Raw genomic sequence first — 9,453 nt, forward strand, 5'->3', positions numbered from 1 at the left:
GTAAGGCAGTCACCTGTCAAAACAGAAACTGGGTGGAAAAGGAACCTTTATCTTGGAGAGCAAAAGTTAACTTTTAAACTTGACCCCTGCTGGTTTTTAACAGCTTTTCCTTTTGGTCCCTGACAGTCATCCAAGCTTTATGTTATTTCAAAGGGTTATTTTTGTTCTCCTTTTGTAATAGCCTCAGAAAAGTTGAAGATACCATTGGAAGTCTCACATTTTCATATTTGGGAGTTATGATTCTTAGGTACGACATTGTGCACCTTCTTAACTGCTGAAATAGACTCCATTGCATCACATTTTAGGACCAGCTCTATTGGGATTAGAATTTTTTCAGCGTGTGCGGCCTCATGCTTCCTGGTTTATTACCCTTTTCTGTAGGTGGGAATCCAAAATTGCTCTATTGATGTGAACTATTTGGGTTATTTTAAACATGTTTTCACCAGCATGTTGTTGCACCTACTTTTGAGTTATTTTCCAGTATTTCTCACAGATGGGATGGGAAGGTGAGAGAACACTCTAGGTAGCAGCTGGTCTTGAGAAATAGATACAAAATGCCTGTACCTTTACTGGCATAAAAGGATCTCTTTCCTTTTCACAACAGAATAAGCCCCCTACTTACAAACATTAGGGTTTAATTGTAGATCACCACCATGAATTAAAATGATATCAAACATTTGTCATAGTGTCTACTTAATTGGGAAAAGCTTGCTAATATAATTTTGTCCTGGTGAAAATGTGAAGTTTTAAGTACTATATAATAGACTATGGTAAGTTTGATTGTGATATTTTACTCAGACTACTATGAATAATCAAGTGCATTTAACTGAACATAGTGCTAGTTCTAGAAGATACATTTGCTCTAATGACAGAAGGAATGTGATCCTTGGAGAAGGCTTTTATCTATTTCAGAGGATCTTAAACTTGAACATATATCAATCGCCTAGAGGTGAAAACAAGTCTCATAGGCTCTTCTTACAGTTTCTTAATTCAGGCTATCCATCTATTACCTCATAATTTTCATTTCTGACAAGTTTCCAGGTGATGCTGATAGAACTGCTTCAGGGACCACATTTTGGGAATCTTGTCCAAACTCTAAATGTGGACTTCACTGAGAACTACCTAGGGACGCAGACTTCAGACGCCATGTCACACATTTAGAGTGTGCTGCCTCCCACAAAATCATGGAATGATCTTGACTGAATTCTGTGTCTATTGAGGACACATGCCAGTTACACTAGTGTTCCCTTACTTCGAGATTAAAAGGCAAGAATTTTAGTTTTTTATGATTCCTAGTAAGGATTTTTTAAAAATTGTACTTGAGAATTGAAAGCTTAAGGTCATAGTAAGCACATGCATCTGTCTATATGTAATGTCTATGTGTTTTAATACATATGTTTAGTTTCTTACCAGACTTTGTAGGAATCAGTTCAGTGTCCTGTAGCTCTGTAGTTAACCATCCTGGAACAATGCACAGCATAAAATGGTGCCATGCGTCTTGTTTCATTGGAACTAAGTGTTGATTGATTTTGTTAATTGGAGGGGGCAGCTGTTTATATTTTTCCTTTATTATTAAATGGAAATCTCTTTGGAAATGTTTTTCTTAAGAGTAGGAAATGCATCGTATTTTGTGCAATTGACTAAACTTGCTATTTTCTTTTGAATGAATTACCTAGCACAATTATGTGTACCTAAGTTTATCAGAGGTTTGAAGATGTGTGGTTGTGTTTTGTGTGTGTATGTGTGGTAATTGTGCAAATACAGCAAAAACATTTTTTAAAAGTAGAAAAGAATATTGATGCATTGAGAATATCGGTGCCCAAAAGGGCCCAAGATTGTTAGTTGTTAAGAATATAGTTACAGTGGATAGTGGTAAACATAACAGAAATAAACTCATTCATTATTCAGCAAGCATTTATTAATATATTAGTTGTGGTGGAAGGGCTAATCCTTAAATAGGCAAAAGCCAGACAAGGGAGCAATGGCTTTGTGCTGGTCTTATCATCATAAATTGTGACAGTAGTGTGTATTAAACAGTAGGAGTGTGTGGAAAAGTAGTTACCATCAATTATAATAGAATCCTGTGGGTCTGTCTGGCAGGCAATAGAGTAAGTCAAATTTGTTAAAAATTGGAACTTTACTTTGAAAGGTATGTGAATATTGCAAATAAAAATGGATCCGATGAGGTTTACATAACAGTTGTGTTGCATGTGGAACTCTGTAATTTTGTGCATTGCTTCCAATGAACTTTTTGAGATTAGCTGAAATTGCATATTTGGAAATAAAAAGTCAGTTTGCTTTTATATTTTCATGTCAAAGGAAAGAAGGGAAATAGGCTTATGAAAATTGTTCATTGTCTTTATTTTTATATGAGGAAACAAAAAAGGGAAGGACAGTTAGTTTTCTATTCTTAAAGAAAGAAGCAATTGTTGGCATAAGGTTTTCGGGGGTTCCTCATGTAAATAAGATTCAATGGAGTATTTCTTCTGAAAAAGATAATCTAAAAATGAGTGTACCAAAGAATTAGGTTGACGTTTTAAGTTTGCTAAGCCTATAGTTTTTTCATACAGAAGCTCTTGTTCTCAAGCCTTGTGTACTTACTGAAGAAGGCAACCAGCTCAGAGAAAGAAATGTTAGGCAACAAACTGTAAGGAGTAACAATAATAGCAATTATTGTAAAACCATATGAACTAAAGAGTTATGATTATTAACCTCCTGCAGTTTGCAAAATGATTTCTAGTGACTCTCTTGTGTAGAATATCTCATGAATTTAACAGCATGCTTTTTAAATGTAAAAAGTTTAGAATTACAGATAAGATAGTTCATCTGAAAGTACTTCATTATTTTTTTAATCTTATTATTGTAAGGCCATTTATGAGATGAAAATTTGTTACTTACACTTTTGTGGCTAAAGTAGAGGTCTTTATGTTTTACATCTGACCATTTATAAAAAGTTTTCAAAAAATCTGGGTTGAGTCATGAACTCAGAATATTTTAATGTTATTTAATATTTGCATATTACTATATTTCAAAAATATTCTCTTTAAAGGCTAACATTATACTGAATTATCTCTTTCAAGAAAAGAGCCTCTAGAGATCTGTAGTAGTACCAGCATAATTCCGTAAGAACGTTTATGTCAATAAGATATTTTAAAATATATTTTAGATAGTTTTGCATTTATATTCTAAGTAGGTAAGAGAATTGCAAGTATATCTCTTAAGTTGGATTTCAGCATCATTTCGCATCTAGTTTGAAAAAGGCTTGAGTTGGAAGTTCTTCACTCTGAGTTTGGTTATCTTAGGTTTATCACATCACCTGTTTTTTCTTTTTGTGTATCATTTCATTCATCTACCTCAGCTTTATGCAAATGGTGTCTCATATATGTAATCCATGTTAGTAGATTAAAAAACCTAAAACCTTCTTAACTAATGGCTATATAAATGTGTTTTCCATATAATAATGTAAAGGGAAAAGTATTTTTTACACTATGTTTGAGGTCCAGACTGAAACAGAACCAACTAGTTAGAGAACATTGCCTACTAAAAATAGATAGTACCTTTTGGTATGGGCATAGCCTTTGCATTTCCTTTCTAGAACTGATAAAGGAATTTTTTTTTTTTTTAAAGAATGCAATTGTAGGAGTATTCATTTTCATATATTTACAAAGGCCTATAAATATTTCCAGACCACCTTTTCTTCCTTACTAATCTGCTGAGGTCAAAAAATGAGAAATAAGCCGTGCACTCTCTCTCTCTCTCTCTCTCTGGGAATACCTTATAACCTAAAAGGGCCAACAATAACCCAATCTGAAGAGCAAAATTTTTCCTGCATTTCTGTACAGACCAGCTTTTATTTTGTCACACAAGAATCATAAATAGTGGTAAGGGCAAAGGAATATTTTCCTTCATCATTTTGGCAACATTCAGCAGGCAGGCTGGGTACTCTGGTTGCTGAGGAAGAAGAGTATGATAGAGCGGAGAAGGCAGGCTGAGGTGAAATCATTCCTCAGCCCCCATCCTCAGCCCTGCATTCCTACAATCCTAGAGGATTTCCTTCTATCCAGGCTTGTTATTCATTGTGATGCAAGATTTACTGAGGCCTAGGGCTGCTGTGGATGGCCAAAAGTGAAGAAGCCTTGTAGGGTGGTGTGATAACGCTACTGTAATAAATTCCACTCTAACTCAGACTTGCTTAACCTCAGTACTACTAATATTGGTGGCTGGATAATTTTCCGTGGAGCAATGTCCTGTGTTTCAGGATGTTTAGCAGCATCCCTGGCCTCTACCCACTAGATGCCAGTAGCACCCCTTCCCACGCCAGTTTGACAACCAAAAATGTCTGCAGACATTGCTGACTAATCCGAGGGGAGTGGGGGTGGAGGTTGCTGCTTAACAGCCCCTGCTTGAGAGCTATTACTGTGTTCAGCCTACCTGTGGAGTTGGAGGAGGCATAAGCCAGAGGAGAGGGGTTGAACCTAGGGGCCTGTGAGACTTTTCTTACTCCATGAAAGTGCTGTAATCATGTAAAGTATCGGTGTTCTCTATTGTGCTTGGGACAATATCACTTTGATCAGTTCATTAAAATCCATGCCTCAGAGTAAATCTCAGGGATTGGGTTTTTTGGTGATTTAATTCAAAAAGTGGTTGTGCTGTGATTGGGGTGATGAACTCATGGTCAGAGAGTAAGTACATCAGATCATGCTGATAATTAAGTAGAGGGACCTAGATAGGAATCAAGGGCAACAGTGTTGCACGTTTGTTCAGAGCCTCTTAAAGCTCCACAAGAAGACATCTGGAAGGCTTTCAGTCTCACCCAGCCTCCTCCACTCACCTCAGTCCCTTTCCAGTTAATCCAGGCCCCTGTTCCCCACTGGCCGTCCTCACTTTGGGGGTGGAAAGGATGCATTTTATGCATCTGTCCCTCCTTATTTTCACTTTAGCAATTCCTCCCACCCTCCCCCTTTCTTCCTTCTACTCTACCTTCAGAACTAATGACTGAATGTGTCCAGGGCAGACCTCAGCTGGTTAACTGCTCACACTTATCTGTGCGCAAAGCCCGCTGCCAGGCTGTCAAGAAGAGAGCCGTGGAGGCAGTAGAGATTGCCTGTTTAATGAAGTGATTGTGGGAGCTGGCAGTCTCTAGCCAGCAGAACACAGGCTGTAGCTGCTAACCCCTGAAACACAGCATTAAGGACTATCCTGTCAGCAAATTCATGAATGTGAAGTTAACTCAGTGACCATGGACTTTTAATTTACTTGGTCCTGATTGTTTTTGTCCTTAAGTTTTAAATGAAACATACCTTAAAATCCATGTAAGATACCTCTAAAAACTTTAAGCAACCAGAGACTCTACCTGGTGGGACACTTGTGATTCTACATTTCACAGGGGGAACACTTGGAAACCTCACATTCCTAGTAAGTGGACGACATAACAGCTTTGTAACTGAGAGAGACCCATCTCCAAGCCCATCAAAAGATTCTAAACAGCTACAAGTCTAACAAAGGTAGGCAGTAAATAAAAATAATTCTTTACAATAAAAAGAACCATTTGGTGAAAGTGGATGAGTGGTTTATGTAGCTGAAACTTGCTTCTTAAATTTGAAAACAGTCATGCATTAGGATGGATGGTATTCATGGAGATATTCTCTGTAGTATCTTTGTAGTAAATCAAAAATGGAAACGTGATTGAACTGCTAATGTGATCACAAGATATAGAAAACAGATTTGGTGTATCTAGATTTCCTGTTTTTCTTATATTGTTTTCCTCTTTTATAAATTATCTGTACTGTTTTGCAACAATTTTTCTTATCTCTGAGTTTTATTGGCTTTGAGTATTATGTTTTCTTTCTAATTAAAAAGTCTATAATGAGGGAAATTTTTAGTTATGAGTCATTGTAGCCAGTAGCCAAGAAAATATATGTATTCATATATTTAAACAAATAAATTAATTGTGTAGGATGTTTTGCAATGTCATTATTTGTATTTACCTTTTATGGCTTAGAAATTATTTTCAATGCAACATTTTCAGAGGAAATGAAATTCACCTTTTTCTTTGGTTAATTACCATTTGACTATTATTTGGGGAAAAAAAGTAATCTTTTTTTAAAGTACTATGGTGAAAGCTCTCTAGCTTATATTTTTTAGCAAAATTACTAACAATTTCCCTTTTTAACTCTTTCCTCAGAAGAGTAGCACTTCATGAATAGAAAAAAATGCATCTATGTGAGTTATCCAAAAGTCATACAATAGTTGTTTGGATTTATCATGATGGTGGTGATTTGGCAAAAATATTTACCCACTTAATTGCACATAATATAATTGATTTCTGTTAGCCTATAGGGAAATATCAAAAATATATGCACAGTGGGACTAGTGTGCTTTCTTGGTGTTAACAGTTTTGGAGAATGTGCAAAGTAAATACACATCAGAAGTAAATATACAAAGAGTTCATTTCCTAGAAAGTATTTTGGTTTAGTCATTTTTAACATGTAGTTTTAAAGATTATGTTATGAAAATTATCAGAATGATAACAGTCTTATTTAGTGAGAATCACCAATTTTCATGTTAAAAAAATTTCAGACCACCTAAATAATCTTACTTCCCAAGCCTGGCTCACTTCGACTATTGAGAACACAGTCTTTTATTTGCCCAAGAATGCAAACAGATTTTGTTGTATACAGTGAATTCAAAATGGACTTTAAAGTATTACATACCAGAAATTAAACAAATTGCTTCTTAAACTTGAGAACAGTCTTGTATTAGGATGGATGGTGTTCATAGAGATATTTTATTCTCTGTAGAACCTTTGTATTAAGTAAAAAATGGAGACATATGATTAAATTGGTCATGTGATCACAATTAAGATAGAGAAAACATGTGATATATCTAAATTTCCTGTATTTTTAATGCTCCATTTTCCTCTTATAATTGTACTGGTTTTTTTTTTTTTCATTTTTAGTATCAGAATACAATCTTTGTATAGAGTGGGTTTCATCAAGCAATAAAACATTTAATCATAAATAATAATGACTATTGTAGAGAAGTGAGTGAATCTTATAATTGCTGTCAGTATCAATGCCATTGGAACTTCATTCCCTTAATCAAGTTTGTGAAATAGGTATTTTCTTGGCTATTCTTTATGTTCATTTTAGAGTAAAAATGAAATCTCTATAATTTGCTGTTTAAAAAATTTACCTTTTGGAGTATTTTTCTCTTGGTATTATTCTTAAAAATACTATAGTTAACCTGACTAGAGTTAAAGCCTCAAATACTAAATTATAGTTCCCATAGCAACCATAATTTACTCTCTTATATAACTCCCTGCTTCATGCCATGGATAATATATGCAATATAACTCTCATTAACTTTCATCTTTCCTTAGATTAAGTGTTTGGATTCCAGGAATAGAAGGTAGAGGAAGGTGGGGAGTAATGCTGTATTTGTAAAACCTGCAGATTGAGAACAGGAGGTTTGCTAAGTAATATAAAAAGGATTTACTTAAGATTTCAGTCTTAATATATTGTTTATTGTTTTGGAAAAAAAACATTAAATTGAGCATTTAAATTCATGATATATAGTATACATAAATGAAATTTCTTAACTGACATTATAGATCTTGAATTAGAATCTCCAAAAATAATTATTAGAACATTGTTTAACTTATTTGATTAGAATACTGTTTTAGAAGATGATATATCCTTATTTTATTTTAAGGACATAGCCATCTGCAAACTGTGAAGAATGCATTTATGTAGTCAATTAAATATTGAGCACCAAATAAGCACTGTACTGAGAATAAGATACCATCTGTGCCTTCAATATATTTAATATTTTCTTACATTGAATTTTATTATTGATTTCCTCCACTAGAAGTTAAGTCTATACGGGCAAGGGCTCATCCTTTTATCCTCAGTACCAAGAACAATGTGTCATGAATCAACACTCAGTATTAGTTGAATCAATGAATGAACAATCAGTCACAAGGGGAAAGGAAGTACATTTAACTGCAGTGCTAAAAATAGGTTACAATTACTAGAAAAGTTGGAATATTTCAAAGTCCTGCATCAGTGGCAGGCAAATATTATAGAATGAAATTTGTGGCCTGTTCTTTTATTCATCAGTTCTTAAAATGTATAGCTTGGAATGGCAATGCTACTATATAGTACTAATGGGACTTAATTTTTCTGTACAGTTATCAGAAACAAAGTTAAAAGTTCTAAAACTTTTAGGAAATCAGTATATTGTGTTATAAACCTTTGCATTGCTCTGGATTGTTTTCCAAATGTAGGTATGCCTTGATCTATGCAATGGATATGATTCAGGGAAAAACTGTGTATGAAAATTAAATCATATTTAAGTTACATTTTAATTTAATGGGCCCTCTTTTGAGGGCCCATTTTGAATACTTTTGAATACTTCAAAAACAGATAAATTATTTTATAGTACAACCTCTAGCTAACAATTTGAATTTATATTATCACACTGGATTTTTATGTTAAGCATTTGTTTCTTAATTTTTTAAAATTTGAACACCTGGAATTCTGTTTCTTCCAATGGCAGACTCATTAAATTTAGTAGTGCTGACCTGAGGCCTGTTTGTCTAGATTGTTCCTACTTTGATTTGACTGCTTATCTCTGACTTTCCAGCTTATTTGCTGTAACTCAGGGGTCTACCAGGACTTAAAGTATTTTTGAATAACCAGTCCTAAGTTAGAATTGCTTTCTAAGCAATACTTTTAACTTTGCAAGAAACTCATAAAATTGTTTGAGAGAGAATCTAGAAAGATGGAAACTAGTTTTTCATATTATACTATTTTCCAAAAATATAATTTATTATCATTAAGATTTTTAAGAAGTTTGTGATAAGAAAAGGATAAATTGTATTGTGCCTAGCAAAGACTGTTAGTAATAAATGTTCCTATTTAGAAAAATAGGCTGTAAGCACGCGAGCATGCTGTCACTCAGTCGAGTCTGACTCTTTGCAACCCTATGGACTATAGCCAGCGCTCCTCTGTCCATGGGATTTTACAGGCACGAGTCCTGGAGTGGGTTGCCATTTCCTTCTGCAGGGGATCTTCCCAACCAAGGGACTGAACCTGCATCTCCTGCATCTCTTGCACTGGCAAGCAGATTCTTTACCACTGAGCCACCAAATATAATATATGTTGTAAATATGTAAGTGTATCTACTCTATCCTTGTTTCAAACTTGTTATATTTTTAAGAATCTTATAATTTATCTAATTCAATTTCTTATGCTCTGCAAACACTATAAGCTTTACATTAGCTCCACAAGCAGGCATCCATATGCCCAGTAGGATTTGCTCTGTGGTAGGAGAAGGCAATGGCACCCCACTCCAGTACTCTTGCCTGGAAAATCCCATGGATGGAGGAGGCTGGTAGGTTGCAGTCCATGGGGTCACTAGAGTCGGACACGACTGAGCGACTTCCCTTTC

This window comes from Bison bison, unplaced genomic scaffold, assembly GCF_000754665.1.
Source record: "Bison bison bison isolate TAMUID 2011002044 unplaced genomic scaffold, Bison_UMD1.0 scf7180017864042, whole genome shotgun sequence".
Taxonomy (NCBI): domain Eukaryota; kingdom Metazoa; phylum Chordata; class Mammalia; order Artiodactyla; family Bovidae; genus Bison; species Bison bison.